The 20,599-nt window shown below is 43.2% G+C and overlaps 1 protein-coding gene across 1 annotated transcript in view; it reads left to right on the top strand.

Moving 5' to 3' along the window:
- The window catches only part of lama2 (laminin, alpha 2), a 285,101-nt gene that overhangs the window by 96,973 nt on the left and 167,529 nt on the right, over positions 1-20,599 (top strand). The gene's annotated exons all lie outside the window — the stretch shown is intronic.

The following is a 20,599-nucleotide window of genomic DNA, read 5'->3' on the forward strand; positions in this document are numbered from 1 at the left end:
TTTGTGACCGGACAGTTGATGTGCCAAATCTCACAGGAATTCTGGGTAAAATGTTCTATTTCTGTAGCTGTTGGAGTTTCGAGATGTTTTGCTCCTACACACACACACACACACACACACACACTGTGCATCCTGTGTGTAAATGTCATGGATTAAAGTTTTCCGTCGTGTGACGGATTTCCGTCAACTGAACTCTCCCAAGGCCAAATGTGAGGTCGGTGCTGATCCGAGGAGAATTAAAATGACGGGTGGTTGGGTAGAGATTGGGTTATAACACTGATGTGTTGCAACACCATCAACGGGTTTATTTAACTTTTTTGTTTTTGAGCCATGCTTTGTGTCGTTCATTTCCTATGTTTGATCATGTTTAAACGTTCACGGCATTAAAAAAACATGCGCTGTCAAAATTGCCAAAATACATTCCCATGTGCTTGGCGTGCTTGTGTCTGACCATTTCTGTTTTGTATTAAATTAAATCTTGCCAAAATGACTTAGTTCAAACCTGGACATATAGAAATAGAGCATGTTAAAAAATAAACCTCGGAAAGCCCGCTCCTCTGCTTCAGCCAGACTTGAAGACCCGACGGTGCAATGCTTGCAGACTGTCAGAAGTAATTAGACCTAAATTTATAGCTAACGCATCAGCAGACGCCCCAACAATTATTATTTTCGTTAGGCCAGTGTGTAAGGTATGTTAGAACCGTGCCTTATAGCCTACGTTATATCACAATTTAAAGGACGTTTGAGGAGTTGGAGGCTGCGAGCGCAATGATGTTCCGACATGCGCTAAACTTTATTCCCTGAAAATCATACAGCAGCGTTCAATGCCCCAAACAGTCAAAATGTCTAGAAGACTACGGTTAAATAATAATCATAGCCTACTAAGTTAAATTACGTCAAAACATCTGTTTCTGGCCTATGAAATGATGGAGGAAAATGAGAACGAACGCAAAGTAGATAGCAGCCAACTTCACGCGATCTTTTAGGTAACTTAACACTCGTGTTGGCCACAATATTTCTCTTAATAAAATCTTGAATTGTTTTTGAAGTCATATTCAACACAAAGTAAGGTCAAATTATAATTTTAATTTTAATTTAAGCGAAGATCCAAACTTTTTTCTATATTGACGTCGAGCACAGAGGAGCATGTCATTCTGCTTTCGGTTTCGGCATCATGGATGCGCTTTACATGAAAGAAGGCACTGATGTGTCTGCCATCGATAAAGGTGTAAAACAAGTGGAGGTGGGCTTGGCTGTACGAAATAGGTGAAAACGGAAAGCCATTTAGTTCATGGTGCAAAAAACTAAACATTCCAGGCGCTTGCATTTATGTGGTTTGCCACAAAAAAATAATATACGGAAGCAATGAACAGAAAGTGCAATAAATTGAATATATTAATCCATTAATTAATTGATAATAAAGTTATCAGTTCTAAGTTAATCATTCTCAGAATTTCATCGAAATCCACCCATAACCCCCCATAGAATTTCATCAAAATCAACCCATAACCCCCCACGTAGAATTTCATCGAAATCCACCCATAACCCCCCCATAGAATTTCATCGAAATCCACCCATAACCCCCCCGTAGAATTTCATCGAAATTCACCCATAACCCCCCCATAGAATTTCATCGAAATCCAGCCATAACCCCCCCGTAGAATTTCATCGAAATCCACCCATAACCCCCCGTAGAATTTCATTGAAATCCACCCATAACCCCCCCCCCGTAGAATTTCATCGAAATCCACCCATAACCCCCCATAGAATTTCATCGAAATCCACACATAACCCCCCGTAGAATTTCATCGAAATCCACCCATAACCCCCCCCGTAGAATTTCATCGAAATCCACCCATAACCCCCCCATAGAATTTCATCGAAATCCACCCATAACCCCCCCGTAGAATTTCATCGAAATCCACCCATAACCCCCCCGTAGAATTTCATCAAAATCCACCCATAACCCCCCCATAGAATTTCATCGAAATCCACCCATAACCCCCCGTAGAATTTCATCAAAATCCACCCATAACCCCCCCTGTAGAATTTCATCAAAATCCACCCATAACCCCCCCATAGAATTTCATCGAAATCCACCCATAACCCCCCGTAGAATTTCATCGAAATCCACCCATAACCCCCCCGTAGAATTTCATCGAAATCCACCCATTACCCCCCCCCGTAGAATTTCATCGAAATCCACCCATAACCCCCCGTAGAATTTCATCAGAATCCACCCATAACCCCCCCGTAGAATTTCATCAAAATCCACCCATAACCCCCCCGTAGAATTTCATCGAAATCCACCCATAACCCCCCTGTAGAATTCCATCGAAATCCACCCATAACCCCCCGTAGAATTTCATCGAAATCCACCCATAACCCCCCCGTAGAATTTAATCGAAATCCACCCATAACCCCCCCCGTAGAATTTCATCGAAATCCACCCATAACCCCCCCGTAGAATTTCATCGAAATCCACCCATAACCCCCCGTAGAATTTCATCGAAATCCACCCATAACCCCCCCGTAGAATTTCATCGAAATCCACCCATAACCCCCCCCGTAGAATTTCATCGAAATCCACCCATGACCCCCCCGTAGAATTTCATCGAAATCCACCCATTACCCCCCCATAGAATTTCATCGAAATCCACCCATAACCCCCCCGTAGAATTTCATCGAAATCCACCCATAACCCCCCTGTAGAATTTCATCGAAATCCACCCATAACCCCCCGTAGAATTTCATCAGAATCCACCCATAACCCCCCCGTAGAATTTCATCAAAATCCACCCATAACCCCCCCCGTAGAATTTCATCGAAATCCACCCATAACCCCCCTGTAGAATTCCATCGAAATCCACCCATAACCCCCCGTAGAATTTCATCGAAATCCACCCATAACCCCCCCGTAGAATTTAATCGAAATCCACCCATAACCCCCCCGTAGAATTTCATCGAAATCCACCCATAACCCCCCCGTAGAATTTCATCGAAATCCACCCATAACCCCCCGTAGAATTTCATCGAAATCCACCCATAACCCCCCCGTAGAATTTCATCGAAATCCACCCATAACCCCCCCCGTAGAATTTCATCGAAATCCACCCATGACCCCCCCGTAGAATTTCATCGAAATCCACCCATTACCCCCCCATAGAATTTCATCGAAATCCACCCATAACCCCCCCATAGAATTTCTTCGAAATCCACCCATAACCCCCCCCCCCCGTAGAATTTCATCGAAATCCACCCATAACCCCCCCGTAGAATTTCATCGAAATCCACCCATAACCCCCCCGTAGAATTTCATCGAAATCCACCCATAACCCCCCCCGTAGAATTTCATCGAAATCCACCCATAACCCCCCCCATAGAATTTCATCGAAATCCACCCATAACCCCCCCCGTAGAATTTCATCGAAATCCACCCATAACCCCCCCCCCCGTAGAATTTCATCAAAATCCACCCATAACCCCCCCCCGTAGAATTTCATCAAAATCCATCCATAACCCCCCCGTAGAATTTAATCAAAATCCACCCATAACCCCCCCATAGAATTTCATAGAAATCCACCCATAACCCCCCATAGAATGTCATCGAAATCCACCCATAACCCCCCCGTAGAATTTCATCGAAATCCACCCATAACCCCCCCATAGAATTTCATCGAAATCCACCCATAACCCCCCCGTAGAATTTCATCGAAATCCACCCATAACCCCCCCCCCATAGAATTTCATCAAAATCCACCCATAACCCCCCCCCGTAGAATTTCATCAAAATCCATCCATAAACCCCCCCTGTAGAATTTAATCAAAATCCACCCATAACCCCCCCATAGAATTTCATAGAAATCCACCCATAACCCCCCATAGAATGTCATCGAAATCCACCCATAACCCCCCCGTAGAATTTCATCGAAATCCACCCATAACCCCCCCGTAGAATTTCATCGAAATCCACCCATAACCCCCCCCCGTAGAATTTCATCGAAATCCACCCATGACCCCCCCCCGTAGAATTTCATCAAAATCCACCCATAACCCCCCCATAGAATTTCATCGAAATCCACCCATAACCCCCCCGTAGAATTTCATCGAAATCCACCCATAACCCCCCCCCGTAGAATTTCATCGAAATCCACCCATAACCCCCCCCGTAGAATTTCATCAAAATCAACCCATAACCCCCCCACGTAGAATTTCATCGAAATCCACCCATAACCCCCCCATAGAATTTCATCGAAATCCACCCATAACCCCCCCGTAGAATTTCATCGAAATTCACCCATAACCCCCCCATAGAATTTCATCGAAATCCAGCCATAACCCCCCCGTAGAATTTCATCGAAATCCACCCATAACCCCCCGTAGAATTTCATTGAAATCCACCCATAACCCCCCCCCGTAGAATTTCATCGAAATCCACCCATAACCCCCCATAGAATTTCATCGAAATCCACACATAACCCCCCGTAGAATTTCATCGAAATCCACCCATAACCCCCCCCGTAGAATTTCATCGAAATCCACCCATAACCCCCCCATAGAATTTCATCGAAATCCACCCATAACCCCCCCGTAGAATTTCATCGAAATCCACCCATAACCCCCCCGTAGAATTTCATCAAAATCCACCCATAACCCCCCCATAGAATTTCATCGAAATCCACCCATAACCCCCCGTAGAATTTCATCAAAATCCACCCATAACCCCCCCTGTAGAATTTCATCAAAATCCACCCATAACCCCCCCATAGAATTTCATCGAAATCCACCCATAACCCCCCGTAGAATTTCATCGAAATCCACCCATAACCCCCCCCGTAGAATTTCATCGAAATCCACCCATTACCCCCCCCCGTAGAATTTCATCGAAATCCACCCATAACCCCCCGTAGAATTTCATCAGAATCCACCCATAACCCCCCCGTAGAATTTCATCAAAATCCACCCATAACCCCCCCCCGTAGAATTTCATCGAAATCCACCCATAACCCCCCTGTAGAATTCCATCGAAATCCACCCATAACCCCCCGTAGAATTTCATCGAAATCCACCCATAACCCCCCCGTAGAATTTCATCGAAATCCACCCATAACCCCCCCGTAGAATTTCATCGAAATCCACCCATAACCCCCCCGTAGAATTTCATCGAAATCCACCCATAACCCCCCGTAGAATTTCATCGAAATCCACCCATAACCCCCCCGTAGAATTTCATCGAAATCCACCCATAACCCCCCCCGTAGAATTTCATCGAAATCCACCCATGACCCCCCCGTAGAATTTCATCGAAATCCACCCATTACCCCCCCATAGAATTTCATCGAAATCCACCCATAACCCCCCCGTAGAATTTCATCGAAATCCACCCATAACCCCCCTGTAGAATTTCATCGAAATCCACCCATAACCCCCCCATAGAATTTCTTCGAAATCCACCCATAACCCCCCCCCCCCCCCGTAGAATTTCATCGAAATCCACCCATAACCCCCCCGTAGAATTTCATCGAAATCCACCCATAACCCCCCGTAGAATTTCATCGAAATCCACCCATAACCCCCCGTAGAATTTCATCGAAATCCACCCATAACCCCCCCCGTAGAATTTCATCGAAATCCACCCATAACCCCCCCATAGAATTTCATCGAAATCCACCCATAACCCCCCCCGTAGAATTTCATCGAAATCCACCCATAACCCCCCCCCCCCCCGTAGAATTTCATCAAAATCCACCCATAACCCCCCCCGTAGAATTTCATCAAAATCCATCCATAACCCCCCCGTAGAATTTAATCAAAATCCACCCATAACCCCCCCATAGAATTTCATAGAAATCCACCCATAACCCCCCATAGAATGTCATCGAAATCCACCCATAACCCCCCCGTAGAATTTCATCGAAATCCACCCATAACCCCCCCATAGAATTTCATCGAAATCCACCCATAACCCCCCCGTAGAATTTCATCGAAATCCACCCATAACCCCCCCCATAGAATTTCATCAAAATCCACCCATAACCCCCCCCCGTAGAATTTCATCAAAATCCATCCATAAACCCCCCCTGTAGAATTTAATCAAAATCCACCCATAACCCCCCCATAGAATTTCATAGAAATCCACCCATAACCCCCCATAGAATGTCATCGAAATCCACCCATAACCCCCCCGTAGAATTTCATCGAAATCCACCCATAACCCCCCCGTAGAATTTCATCGAAATCCACCCATAACCCCCCCCGTAGAATTTCATCGAAATCCACCCATGACCCCCCCCCCCCGTAGAATTTCATCAAAATCCACCCATAACCCCCCCATAGAATTTCATCGAAATCCACCCATAACCCCCCCGTAGAATTTCATCGAAATCCACCCATAACCCCCCCCCGTAGAATTTCATCGAAATCCACCCATAACCCCCCCCGTAGAATTTCATCGAAATCCACCCATAACCCCCCCGTAGAATTTCATCGAAATCCACCCATAACCCCCCGTAGAATTTCATTGAAATCCACCCATAACCCCCCCGTAGAATTTCATCGAAATCCACCCATAACCCCCCCGTAGAATTTCATTGAAATCCACCCATAACCCCCCCCCGTAGAATTTCATCGAAATCCACCCATAACCCCCCCCCGTAGAATTTCATCGAAATCCACCCATAACCCCCCCCGTAGAATTTCATCGAAATCCACCCATAACCCCCCGTAGAATTTCATCGAAATCCACCCATAACCCCCCGTAGAATTTCATTGAAATCCACCCATAACCCCCCCCGTAGAATTTCATCGAAATCCACCCATAACCCCCCCCCGTAGAATTTCATCGAAATCCACCCATAACCCCCCCCGTAGAATTTCATCGAAATCCACCCATAACCCCCCGTAGAATTTCATCAAAATCCACCCATAACCCCCCCGTAGAATTTCATCGAAATCCACCCATAACCCCCCGTAGAATTTCATCGAAATCCACCCATAACCCCCCCGTAGAATTTCATTGAAATCCACCCATAACCCCCCCCGTAGAATTTCATCGAAATCCACCCATAACCCCCCCGTAGAATTTCATCGAAATCCACCCATAACCCCCCGTAGAATTTCATCGAAATCCACCCATAACCCCCCGTAGAATTTCATCGAAATCCACCCATAACCCCCCCGTAGAATTTCATCGAAATCCACCCATAACCCCCCATAGAATTTCATTGAAATCCACCCATAACCCCCCCTGTAGAATTTCATCGAAATCCACCCATAACCCCCCCGTAGAATTTCATCAAAATCCACCCATAACCCCCCCCCCGTAGAATTTCATCAAAATCCATCCATAAACCCCCCCCCCGTAGAATTTAATCAAAATCCACCCATAAACCCCCCATAGAATTTCATAGAAATCCACCCATAACCCCCCATAGAATTTCATCGAAATCCACCCATAACCCCCCCGTAGAATTTCATCAAAATCCACCCATAACCCCCCCCTGTAGAATTTCATCGAAATCCACCCATAACCCCCCCATAGAATTTCATCGAAATCCATCCATAACCCCCCCGTAGAATTTCATCGAAATCCACCCATAACCCCCCCGTAGAATTTCATCAAAATCCAGCCATAACCCCCCCATAGAATTTCATCGAAATCCACCCATAACCCCCCCGTAGAATTTCATCGAAATCCACCCATAACCCCCCCGTAGAATTTCATCGAAATCCACCCATACCCCCCCCGTAGAATTTCATTGAAATCCACCCATAACCCCCCCGTAGAATTTCATCGAAATCCACCCATACCCCCCCCGTAGAATTTCATCAAAATCCATCCATAACCCCCCCCCCGTAGAATTTAATCAAAATCCACCCATAACCCCCCCATAGAATTTCATAGAAATCCACCCATAACCCCCCATAGAATTTCATCGAAATCCACCCATACCCCCCCCCCCCGTAGAATTTCATCAAAATCCACCCATAACCCCCCCTGTAGAATTTCATCGAAATCCACCCATAACCCCCCCATAGAATTTCATCGAAATCCACCCATAACCCCCCCCGTAGAATTTCATCGAAATCCACCCATAACCCCCCCCATAGAATTTCATCAAAATCAACCCATAACCCCCCCATAGAATTTCATCAAAATCCACCCATAACCCCCCTGTCGAATTTCATCAAAATCCACCCATAACCCCCCGTAGAATTTAATCAAAATCCACCCATAACCCCCCCATTGAATTTCATAGAAATCCACCCATAACCCCCCATAGAATTTCATCAAAATCCACCCATAACCCCCCCATAGAATTTCATAGAAATCCACCCATAACCCCCCATAGAATTTCATCAAAATCCACCCATAACCCCCCCATAGAATTTCATCGAAATCCACCCATAACCCCCCCGTAGAATTTCATCGAAATCCAACCATAACCCCCCCCGTAGAATTTCATCGAAATCCACCCATAACCCCCCCGTAGAATTTCATCGAAATCCACCCATAACCCCCCGTAGAATTTCATCGAAATCCACCCATAACCCCCCCCCGTAGAATTTCATCGAAATCCACCCATAACCCCCCATAGAATTTCATCGAAATCCACCCATAACCCCCCCGTAGAATTTCATCGAAATCCAACCATAACCCCCCCCGTAGAATTTCATCGAAATCCACCCATAACCCCCCCGTAGAATTTCATCGAAATCCACCCATAACCCCCCGTAGAATTTCATCGAAATCCACCCATAACCCCCCCCCGTAGAATTTCATCGAAATCCACCCATAACCCCCCATAGAATTTCATCTAAATCCACCCCTAACCCCCCCCCCGTAGAATTTCATCGAAATCCACCCATAACCCCCCCCATAGAATTTCATCTAAATCCACCCCTAACCCCCCCCCCCGTAGAATTTCATCGAAATCCACCCATAACCCCCCCCGTAGAATTTCATCGAAATCCACCCATAACCCCCCCCCCCCGTAGAATTTCATCGAAATCCACCCATAACCCCCCATAGAATTTCATCAAAATCCACCCATAACCCCCCCCCGTAGAATTTCATCGAAATCCACCCATAACCCCCCCCATAGAATTTCATCGAAATCCACCCATAACCCCCCCCGTAGAATTTCATCGAGATCCACCCATAACCCCCCCCCGTAGAATTTCATCAAAATCCACCCATAACCCCCCCGTAGAATTTCATCAAAATCCACCCATAACCCCCCCGTAGAATTTCATCAAAATCCACCCTTAACCCCCCCCGTAGAATTTCATTGAAATCCACCCATAACCCCCCCGTAGAATTTCATCGAAATCCACCCATAACCCCCCCCTGTAGAATTTCATCGAAATCCACCCATAACCCCCCCGTAGAATTTCATCGAAATCCACCCATAACCCCCCCGTAGAATTTCATCGAAATCCACCCATGACCCCCCCCCGTAGAATTTCATCGAAATCCACCCATAACCCCACCCCCCCACCCCCCGTAAATTTTCAGTCAAATATATATATATATATTTTTCTTTAATCCATGGTAAATGTTTTGCTGGATAAAAACATCCCATATTTTATGATTCTGGAGATCACTGAAGCAACTGAGCAACAATATCACATCACATGACCAGCGTGGGGCGTGTCTAAGCTACTGTTTACCAAAACAAGTCGGCGTAGGGCGAACATGTCAGACTCGGCTCCCTCACCAGCAGAAAAGAAAAGGAAAGTGAGTGCAACGAGGTTAGACGACGTGGACAGATAACTAAATCGTTCTAGTTAGCGCTTAGCTAGCTTCGCATTAGAACCCATGAACTCGATTCGTTTATATATTTGTTTCGTGGATATATTCGCGAACATCAACCACAAATTACCACAAATCACCGCAACTCAAAACTCGGCTGTTTCCGTCAGGCTGTACTGTTTACCTCAAGAGGGACCCTCAGGATGGTCATCAAAACGCATGATCACATCATACGAACATACCATGCACAGGAAATGTTGTTTTTTTTAAATTTCAGATGACTTTGTAGTCAGCACCTTACTTTTAAATATCTGGGCGTGTATCTGGGAGGGAAATGGTGTAGTGGTGCAGAAGAACTGGGAAGGAACCAGTGAAGAAGTCAAAGGTCGCTAAGACAAATGGAAATGCCTGGTTCTCAAATTATCTCATAAAAATACACTCAACTTTATTGGAGGTTTTTTGTTGTTGTTAGAAGTTCCACTGGGTGCCACACAGCGTTCTGTCTTCACCGAAGGAAGAAGGTGGATCAGATCTTGTGCACCTTCAGAGCTGCCTCTGGTTTCCAGTTTTAACAAAAGATTTAGTTAGAAACCTGTGACCAGTGCTATTTTAAAACCTTTTGGAGACCTGAGATTTGACAGATCTTTATTCCTCGTGGATCCAAGAAGATTAAACATCTCCGGACTTCCTGTTTTTATCACAGTTTTTTTTTAAAAGTGTGGAAGCTGTTTGAGGTGCAAAAGGCCACAGCTCTGCTGGACGTCGCAGGCAGTGCGTTCATCATGTCTGGACACACCACTCTGGGACACCTGGTGGACCCGGCTGGACCTGGTCTCCAGAACGCTGATGGAGGAGCTGCACGTCTGAGACTCAGATCTGTTCGGATCATCGCACAACTATGCCAAAAGTCCTCTCGTGTGAGGAAAAAGAAACGCTGGTGGAGTCCTGTGGAGGAACCGAGGAGCCTGATGAAGAAGAAGAAGATCCTTTCCCTGGACGGTGACTGTCTCCAGACCTAGAGAGAAGCACTGGTGACTTTTCAGAGTGGAAAAACATTACAGTTTGACTGAAAGAAATGGTGCAGATTCTGACTTTTTTTTCTTCTCCCTCTTAATTATCTATTTAACAGTTATTCCGTGAAATGGAGTCGTCCGCGAGCTGATGGCCGGCGAGGCGCGTAGCACCGAGATTGAGTGGAATAACTGTTTGATTCTCCCCACATTCACTGGATTTTGAGAAACGGAGCATTTTTGTTTTTATTTTTTTGCAAATTTGATCAATAAATACTTTATACAAAACATCTGAGAAAATCATTTCCGCTTAGAACGTAAACAAAGGTGAAAAATGGGATAATATTAATTCTTGAAAAATTAAAAAAAAGATACGCTCTTACCATCAAATACTTTCGTTCCATATTTTGTTGATTTTTTTTTGTATTTTTGGGGTTTTGTTTTCGAGTAAAGTTTTTATTTCGTCCTCAGTTAGTTCAGCAACATGCGCCGCCATTTTGTTTTTCTCTACTCACGGTATATGCGTTGATAGCCTAGTAGTAGAGCAGCCAATCAGAGCACGCGATTGCTCATATCCAGTGAATGTGGAGAGAATAATTAGGGCCCGAGCCCTATGGGCGAAGGCCCTATTGTTCTTCCGTCTTCTTCTTCTTCTTCTTCTTCCGTCTTCTTCTTCTTCTTCTTCTTTATTTTTCTCCGCTGTTGGGCCATTTTCGGGGCACTTGCCATGGGCGAAAACGCACGAAATTTGGCACCAGTTCCGAGAATTGCCACCGCTACTCAGAACCAGAAGCCCAAACTTGGCCGGGGCTCAGGGCCTCTATAGCGCCCCCTAAGTCGTTGTGATTTTGGCCTCCCGCATTAAGGTGCCTGGGTGCCATGTAGTTTGTAGTAGTGGCATGCCATTTGGTACGCATATGTATCTCACTAAGCCGGACAAAATTGTAATGCCAATGCATTAGCCACGCCCAACAGGAAGTGAGGTAATTTCACTTTTGTGCGAAATGCATGGCCACGAAGACGGCGCAACTCCTCCTAGACCGTTCATAGGAATGTCACCAAAATTGATACACATCATCTACAGCCATGGCGGACAAAAGTTACTAAATACGTTTCACGTTGGATAAACCGTTCAGAAGTTATACGTCAATCAATTTTCGATGCAAAATTTTACATGCTTAAAAATTCATAACAAATCTTCTGATTGCTCAAAACTGCTCATACTTCACACGCAAATCACTCATTGGGCTTCTGACATGTTACCCAATTTCTGTGATATTTCGCCACTGGGGGCGCTATTTCTGGGCAAAAATTCCAATCTTTCCTCAAATTTGGTCAAACTTCACGGCCACCCTCTTTCTACCTCCCATGTCATGTATACCACATTTTGGAAATTTTCGTCCATGGGGGGCGCTGTTTTTGGCCGACGCAATTGCTCCAAAACGGGTTTTTGGTTAATAATTCCATAATGCTTTTCCTTCACACCACTACCTTCTGATAGTACGTTGCTGTTGTAGACACTTATTTTTCCAACTCATAATCGCTCATGTACAGCATAGCGCCACCTACTGACATGGGAAAAACCAAAAAATTTATTCTTCAAAAATCTATATCTCATCTTCTATTTACTCAATTGTCATCAAACTTCATACGCAAACTCTTCATAGCTCACCTGACATTTACGCCAAATTTTGTGCACTTTCGCCACTGGGGGCGCTATTTTTGGGCAAAAAATCCAATCTTTCCTCAAATTTGGTCAAACTTCACGGCCACCCTCTTACTACCTCCCATGTCATGTATACCACATTTTGGGAATTTTCGTCCATGGGGGGGCGCTGTTTTTGGACGACGCAATTGCTCCATAACGGGTTTTTGGTAAATTATTCCATAATGCTTTTCCTTCACACCACTACCTTGTGCTAGTACGTTGCTGTTGTAGACACTTATTTTTCCAACTCATAATCGCTCAAGTACAGCATAGCGCCACCTACTGACATGGGAAAACCCAAAAATTTATTCTTCAAAAATCTATATCTCATCTTCTATTTACTCACTTGTCATCAAACTTCATACGCAAACTCTTCAAAGCTCACCTGACATATACGCCAAATTTTGTGCACTTTCTCCCCTGGGGGTGCTGGTTATGGCAAAAATGATATTGCAGCTTCTGATTTGTCAAACTTGGCAAGCACACTCTTTACAAGACCCTTATTGGGGCGCTTGCCATGGTCGACAACGCACGAAATTTGGCTCCTTCTTCTTAGACTGCCACCGCTTCTGAGAACCAGAAGCCCAGATCCAGGCGGGCCTCAGGGCCTCTATAGCGCCCCCCGAGCACCGTACAGTGCGAGACCCTATTGTTGCCATGTGTCCAATTCTGTGCTTTGTCGCCATTGTGGGAGTAATGTCTCTTGCCGAAGAAGCTGTGGAAGGTATTTCGCGGGGACGCATGCCCCCGCCCCCCTTGGCCGCTGGCGCGAGGGCCCGTCGAGGCCGCTTGCGGCTTTAATTACTGTTGTTATACTTTAAACAGTTGTAAATAAATGTCCTTTTAAATTCAAACTCTCTCTCTGTCTGTCTCTTTGTCTCTCTCTCTCTCACTGTCTCTTTCTCTCTGTCTCTCTCTCACACTGTCTCTCTCACTGTCTGTCTCTCTGTCTCTGACTCTCTCTTTCTCTGTCTCCCTCTCACTGTCTCTCTCTCTCTGTCTCTCACTGTCTGTCTCTCTCTGCCTCTCTCTTTCTCTGTCTCTCTCACTGTCTCTCTCTCTGTCTTTCTCTCTCTCACTGTCTCTCCCTGTCTCTCTCACTGTCTGTCTCTCTCTCTCTCTGACTCTCTCTGTCTCCCTCTCACTGTCTCTCTCTCTGTCTCTCTCTCTGACTCTCTGTCTGTCTGTCTCTGTCTCTCTCTCTGACTTTCTCTCTCTCTTTCTGACTCTTTTTCTCTGTCTCTCTCTCACTGTCTCTCTCAATGCCTCTTTGTCTCTGTCTCTCTCTGTCTCTCTCTCTCACTGTCTCTCTCAATGCCTTTCTGTCTCTTTCTCTCTCTGACTCTCTCTTTCTGATTCTCTCTGTCTCTCTCTCTCACACTGTCTCTCTCACTGTCTGTCTCTCTGTCTCTGACTCTCTCTTTCTCTGTCTCCCTCTCAGTCTCTCTCTCTGTCTTTCTCTCTCTCACTGTCTTTCTCTCTCTCACTGTCTCTCTCTCTGTCTCTCCCACTGTCTCTCTCTCTGACTCTCTGTCTGTCTGTCTCTGTCTCTCTCTCTGACTTTCTCTCTCTCTTTCTGACTCTTTTTCTCTGTCTCTCTCTCACTGTCTCTCTCAATGCCTTTCTGTCTCTTTCTCTCTCTGACTCTCTCTCTCTTTCTGATTCTCTCTGTCTCTCTCTCACTGTCTCTCACTGTCTCTCTTTCTCTGTCTCTCTCTGACTCTCTTTCTGACTCTCTCTGTCTCTCACACTCTCTGTCTCTGTCACTGTCTCTCTCTCTCTGACTCTCTCTTTCTCTGTCTCTCTCTGGCTCTCTCTGTCTCTTTCACTGTCTCTCTCTCACTGTCTCTCTCTGACTCTCTCACTGTCTCTGTCTCTCTCTCTGACTCTCTCACTGTCTCTCTCTCTGTCTCTCTCTCTGTTTCTCTGTCTCTGTCTGTCTGTCTCTCTCTCTCTCTGTCTCTCTGTCTCTCTCTTTCACTCACTCTGAATTTCCAGCTCAGAGTTTCATACTGCTTTTGTTTTTCTGAAGTGTCTGGAATAGCAGCTCAGAAAATCCTCTCCTGGAAGTGTTTTATTCTCGGAGGGTCAGTCTGACCTGAAGCGTAGAGTGAAGCATGTCGGAGTGACGCTGCATGAAAAAATGTCTGTTCCTGTTTATTTATCAGAACAACTGTTACTTTAGAGACCAGAACACTGAGAGAGAGAGAGAGAGAGAGAGAGAGAGAGAGAGAGTTTATCATCACACTGTAGAGAATTTCTTTTCTGCGCATATCCCTGGGTGTTGGAAAGCTGAAGCGAGGTGAAAAGAATTTGAGAAGTGGGCAGTGAGAGATTGACGGAGGAAAAGAGAGGTAGAGACAGACAAAGGAAGAAGAAGGAAATGAAAGAGAGATGAGCAAGAGGGGAGGGGGTTAGAGAAGAAGAAAAAGACAGAAAAAGAGACAGACACAGATGGACAGAGAAGGAGAGAACAAGACAAGCATTGAAAACATAAGTGGGATTTAATCAGAGTGTATAGCTGTGTGTGTGTGTGTGTGTGTGTGTGTGTGTGTGTGTGTGTGTAATTACTGATCTGGCATGTCATCAAGTCTCGGACACCGTCTTCCAATCCATCACCACCTGACACCCAGTCACCACGGCGATAAATGCCTGGCAACCAACATGTCACATCCCAGTTACATCTGGGACAGAAATCAGACAGAGAGCATGGCCATCAGTGTGTGTGTGTGTGTGTGTGTGTGTGTGCTCGTCTAATACAGATACCGCTTTTATATCATATATCAGACTTGATTCTTTTCCTCTAACAGCACGTCCCCGAGGGTTTTAACCCCAGTAACTGCTGGGATTATAGGGTTCATTTCATTTATGGACAACATCGTGTACTTTTATCCGTTTATAGTTACATCTGTTGTTGTGAAACATCTTTGTTCTCACTTCCATTACAGCAGCTGGAAACAGATGTTCCATCACCAGCCTCTTATATATGATTCTGACTCCTGTCAATTCATACTGACTCCTACAGATTCATACTGACTCATTCTGACTCATATTGAGTCCTACGACTCACGCTAACTCATTCTGAATCATACCGACTCATACTGAATCATTCTGATTCATACCAACTCATTCTGACTCAGACTGACTCATTCTGTCGAATACTGACACCTGATGATTCATACCAACTCATTCTGATTCATACCAACTCAGACTGAATCATTCTGACTCATGCTGATGAATACTGACTCCTACTGATTTATGCCAACTCATTCTGACTTATACTGACTCATTCTGATTCATATTGATTCATGCTAACTCATTCTGACTCACACTACTCATTCTGACTCATATCGATTCAGAGTAATTCATTCTGGCTCGTACTGAGTCCTACTGATTCATACGAACTCATTCTGATCTATATTAACGCATTCTGAATCATTCTGACGCATACCAACTCATTCTGACTAATTCTGACAAATACTGACTCCTACTGATTCATACTAACTCCTTCTGTTTAATATCGATTTGTGCAACACTCTCTGACTCATATTGATTCATACTAATTCATTCTGACTCATGCGGACTCACACTGACTCATTCTGACAAATACTGATTCCTACAGATTCATACGAACTCTTTCTGATCCATATTAATTCATGCTGAATCATTCTAACTCATACCAACTCATTCTGACTCATATTGACTCCTAAGGACTCATACTAGTTCAGTTTGACTCATATTGACTCCTAGGACTCACACTGACTAATTCTAACCAATACTGACTCCTGCTGATTCATACTAACTCATTCTGTTTAATACCGATTCAGACAACACATTCTGACTCATATTGATTCATACTAATTCATTCTGACTAATACTGACTCATACTGATGCCGACCGATTCACACTGACTCATTGTGACTAACTCTGACTCATATTAACTCATTCGGACTCCTTGCGACTCATACTGACTCCCTATGAGTTGGTACGAGTCAGCATGAGATTTGTATACATCATTCTGAGCCATAATGACTCGTTCTGACTCATACTGAATCATTTACCCCGACTGTTAGAAAGTATTGACACTGGAGACTCCTTCCATAAATGCGAAATAAACATCTCTGTTGTACATGTCCCTGCGAACGAGCTGTTACTATAGAAACAATAACATTAGAGTGTGTGCGTTAATATAAACCTGCACTACAGTCAGAGCTGCTGTTAGAGAGAATTAATCAACACCTGACGACCAATCAGAGTCCAGAATTTCACAGCAGCATGGACTTATTACATCATACTTGCTTGTTAAATGATATCACATATCACATGTAAACTTATTTGTGAGTGCTGTTTTATGTAGAAAACTGAATAATGCTGAATAGTGTGTGTGTGTGTGTGTGTGTGTGTGTGTGTGTGTGTGTGTGTGTGTGTGTGTGTGTGCATTTGTCCCATTTCAGTGAAATCAAATCCTTTTTAGGCGTAATGCACGTTATGGGCCATGACTTCAGCGGCCCTCGTTATCCTCAGGCTGACGCTGGGGTGGAAATTTGAGTAATCACTCGTACACACACACACACACACACACACACACACACACGAAGTCATTAAATGTGTCTGTTCCGCTCTCGTGCGTTGTGGACGGCGGTACAGGGTCATTAGTCTTGATTCTGTGTAGCCTGTAGCCCACACACACACACACACACACACACACACACACACACACACACACACACACACACTTTCCATAGGCGAAGATTAATTTAGGTTTACAGTTTGCTGCACACATTCGGATGTGATGCACATTAAACAGTTCAGAAGAAGGCAGTTTATCCTCAGTAAAGCTGTGTGTGTGTGTGTGTGTGTGTGTGTGTGTGTGTGTGTACGAGTGATTACTTGAATTTCCACCCCAGCGTGAATACAGAATAACACGTCTTTTTTTGTACCTCTGTATTTGTACCTTGGGATGCAACATGGTGGGCGGAGTCAATGCAAATCAATTGATTTAATATGTAAATGTGTAAATCTCTTATTTGATATATGGATTGACGTCACTGTCAGCACTGGGATTGTGCGTGTAAATGATTCCATTAGACGAGCGTGTGTTAAATTTGCATTCGCTCTTTTTCTGCTGGTTGAAGACAAAATAAAACAGTCACTAAAGTTAACACGTAAAAATCATAAATGCGATGGCAGTGTAAAATCCGCAAGTACTACGACGACCGCAAGATAAAAATGGTTACTGTTACTGCAACATAAAAATCGTAAGTGCTATGCCTACATAATACTGTATATGTTATAGCTACATACAAACTGCTAATGCTACAGCTACTTAAATATCATAAATATTATGCGTTTAACGACATAATCATAAATCCTACAATTACAAAAAAAGAAATCCTACAATTACGTAAAAAATTATAAATCTTACAATTAAAGAAAAATCATAAATCTTACAATTCCGAAAAAAACATAAATCGTACAATTACGTAAAAATCATAAATCATACAATTATGTAAAAATTACATATCCTACAATTACAAACAATTATAAATCCTACAATTACGTAAAAATCATAAATCATACAATTATGTAAAAATCAGACATCCTACAGTTATGTAAAACTCTGACCCCAAATATGTTTAAATTAAAAAAACTTAAAAATCATACATACCACAATTATGAACAAAATTACGTAAAAATAATAAATCTTAAATTTTACAATTAAAAAAAACCCCTACAATTACATTAAAATCAAAAACCTTTGATTATGCAAAAATCATACATCCTACAATTACGAACAAAATCATACATCCCACAATTACATAAAAATCATAAATCTTACAATTCCAAAAAAACCCCCATAAATCCTACAATTAGGTTAAAATCATAAATCCTATGATTATGTAAAAATCATAAATCCTACAATTCTGAGAAAACCATAAATCCTACAATTACATAAAAATCATACATTCTACAATTATGTAATAATCATAAATCCTACAATTCTGAAAAAAAATAAATCATACAATGATGAAAAAATCATAACTCTAACAAGTACATAAAAATCTTACATCATACAATTACATAAAAATCATAAATAATACAATTACATAAAATCATAAATCATACAATTACGTAAAAATCATAAATCCTATGATTATATAAAAATCGTACATCCTACAATTACATAAAAATCGTAAATCATACAATTCTGAAAAAACATAAATCCTATGATTACGTAAAAATCATAAATCTTACAATTCTGAAAAAAGTCATAATTCCGACAATTATGTAAAAAATCACACATGCTATGACTATGTAAAAACTGTATCTGATACAGCTATGCATCAATCATATCACTATATTGCAAATATTATGCAAAAATGGAAAATGCTACAGCTAAGTAAAACTTAATGCTGTACCATTTACATTGTAAAAATTATAAACACCGATTTACATAGAAAACATAAAATGATACGGCTACGTAAAAATCCTAAGTGCCACGGCATTTACAACGTAAAAATCGTAAAAGCTAAGACTATTTAAAATTCACAGCTACTATTGCAGATGTTACAGCTACGTAAAAGAATCATAAATAACAAACTGCATGTTTACATCCACTGGCAGTTAAAATAAATAATAAACAAAACGCTGAATAATGCGATTTTTCATCCTACAGCGAAACAGGTCAAAAGTATGTAGGTGACAAAAGGGGCGGAGTTATCTCTGTACCTGTAATATATGTAATAGACAGTATATTATACTTTAACCTCTTTAGTCTGGGTTAATATTTTTTAACGATTTTTATTTAGCACATCTGGTCACCATGGAAACAAAACTTCAAAAAGGAAGTAGTTCAGGGATAAAGTGAGACAGCTCAGTGTTTATGAGATTTTCTTTGGATGAAGTTTTATACAGAAAATCATTGTGATAAAAAATTGATAGAGTTCATGTTTCATCCAAACTACAGCTGAAAGTTGATGTCGTCTTCGTTCCACTGGCGAACTTTTATTTCCATGTTAAAGGGTTTCTGAGCTTGTTTTTTCTCTCTTCCCTCCGCTAACGGAGCGCTGCGTGTGTGGAGCATCGCCTGATGAAAAGTGGTGAGGAAATTCTGCAGCTGAACTTCCGCGAGCTATTCATTTATTTATTAACGGCCTTTTCCCGTCTGTTCCATTTCAACTCTTTATTTATTTTATTATTTTTGTAAAGAAAGTAGAAAGTATTGAGGACATGAAATTTACATCTGCTGAGCTGTTATCAGGTTTAACTGTCCAATTAAAAACCTGAAGTCTCAGCTGTTTCAGAGAGAGAGAGAGAGAGAGAGAGAGAGAGAGAGGAAATGAGAAATAGTGACAGAGTGATAAGTAAAAATACATTAAATGGAAATAGAGAGTGCTGGAGAAGAAAGAAAGAAAGAAAGAAAGAAAGAAAGAAAGAAAGAAAGAAAGACAATCAGACAGAGTCAGACAAAGTGAATGAGAGACAGATGGATACACAAGTAGAGAGAGGGAAAGAAAGGAGAAAGTGAGACACACAGTGAGACAGACAGGTTGGTGCGAGAGAGACAGGTTGGTGAGAGACAGATGTGAGAGAGACAGACAGGTTTGTGTGAGAGAGAGGCAGGTTGGTGAGAGGCAGACAGGTTGGTGAGAGACAGGCTGGTGAGAGAGACAGACAGGTTGGTGAGCAACAGACAGGTTTGTGAGAGAGACAGACAGGTTCATGAGAAAGACAGATGTGAGAGAGACAGACAGGTTAGTGAGAGAGACAAGTGGTGAGGGACACAGAGAGGTTGGTGTGAGAGACAGACAGGCTGGTGAGAGAGATGGACTGGTTGGTGAGAGAGACAGACAGGTTGGTGAGAGAGAGACATGTTGGTGAAACAGACAGGTTGGTGAGAGACAGATAGGTTTGTGAGAGAGACAGACAGGTTCATGAGAAAGACAGATGGCGTGAGAGACAGATGGTGAGAGAGAGACAGACAGGTTGGTCTAAGAGACAAGTGGTGAGGGACACAGAGAGGTTGGTGTGAGAGACAAACAGGTTGGTGAAAGAGACAGACAGGTTGGTGAGAGAGACAGACAGGTTGGTGAAACAGACAGGTTGGTGAGAGACAGATAGGTTGGT

Source organism: Neoarius graeffei, chromosome 2 (genome assembly GCF_027579695.1).
Source record: "Neoarius graeffei isolate fNeoGra1 chromosome 2, fNeoGra1.pri, whole genome shotgun sequence".
Classification (NCBI taxonomy): domain Eukaryota; kingdom Metazoa; phylum Chordata; class Actinopteri; order Siluriformes; family Ariidae; genus Neoarius; species Neoarius graeffei.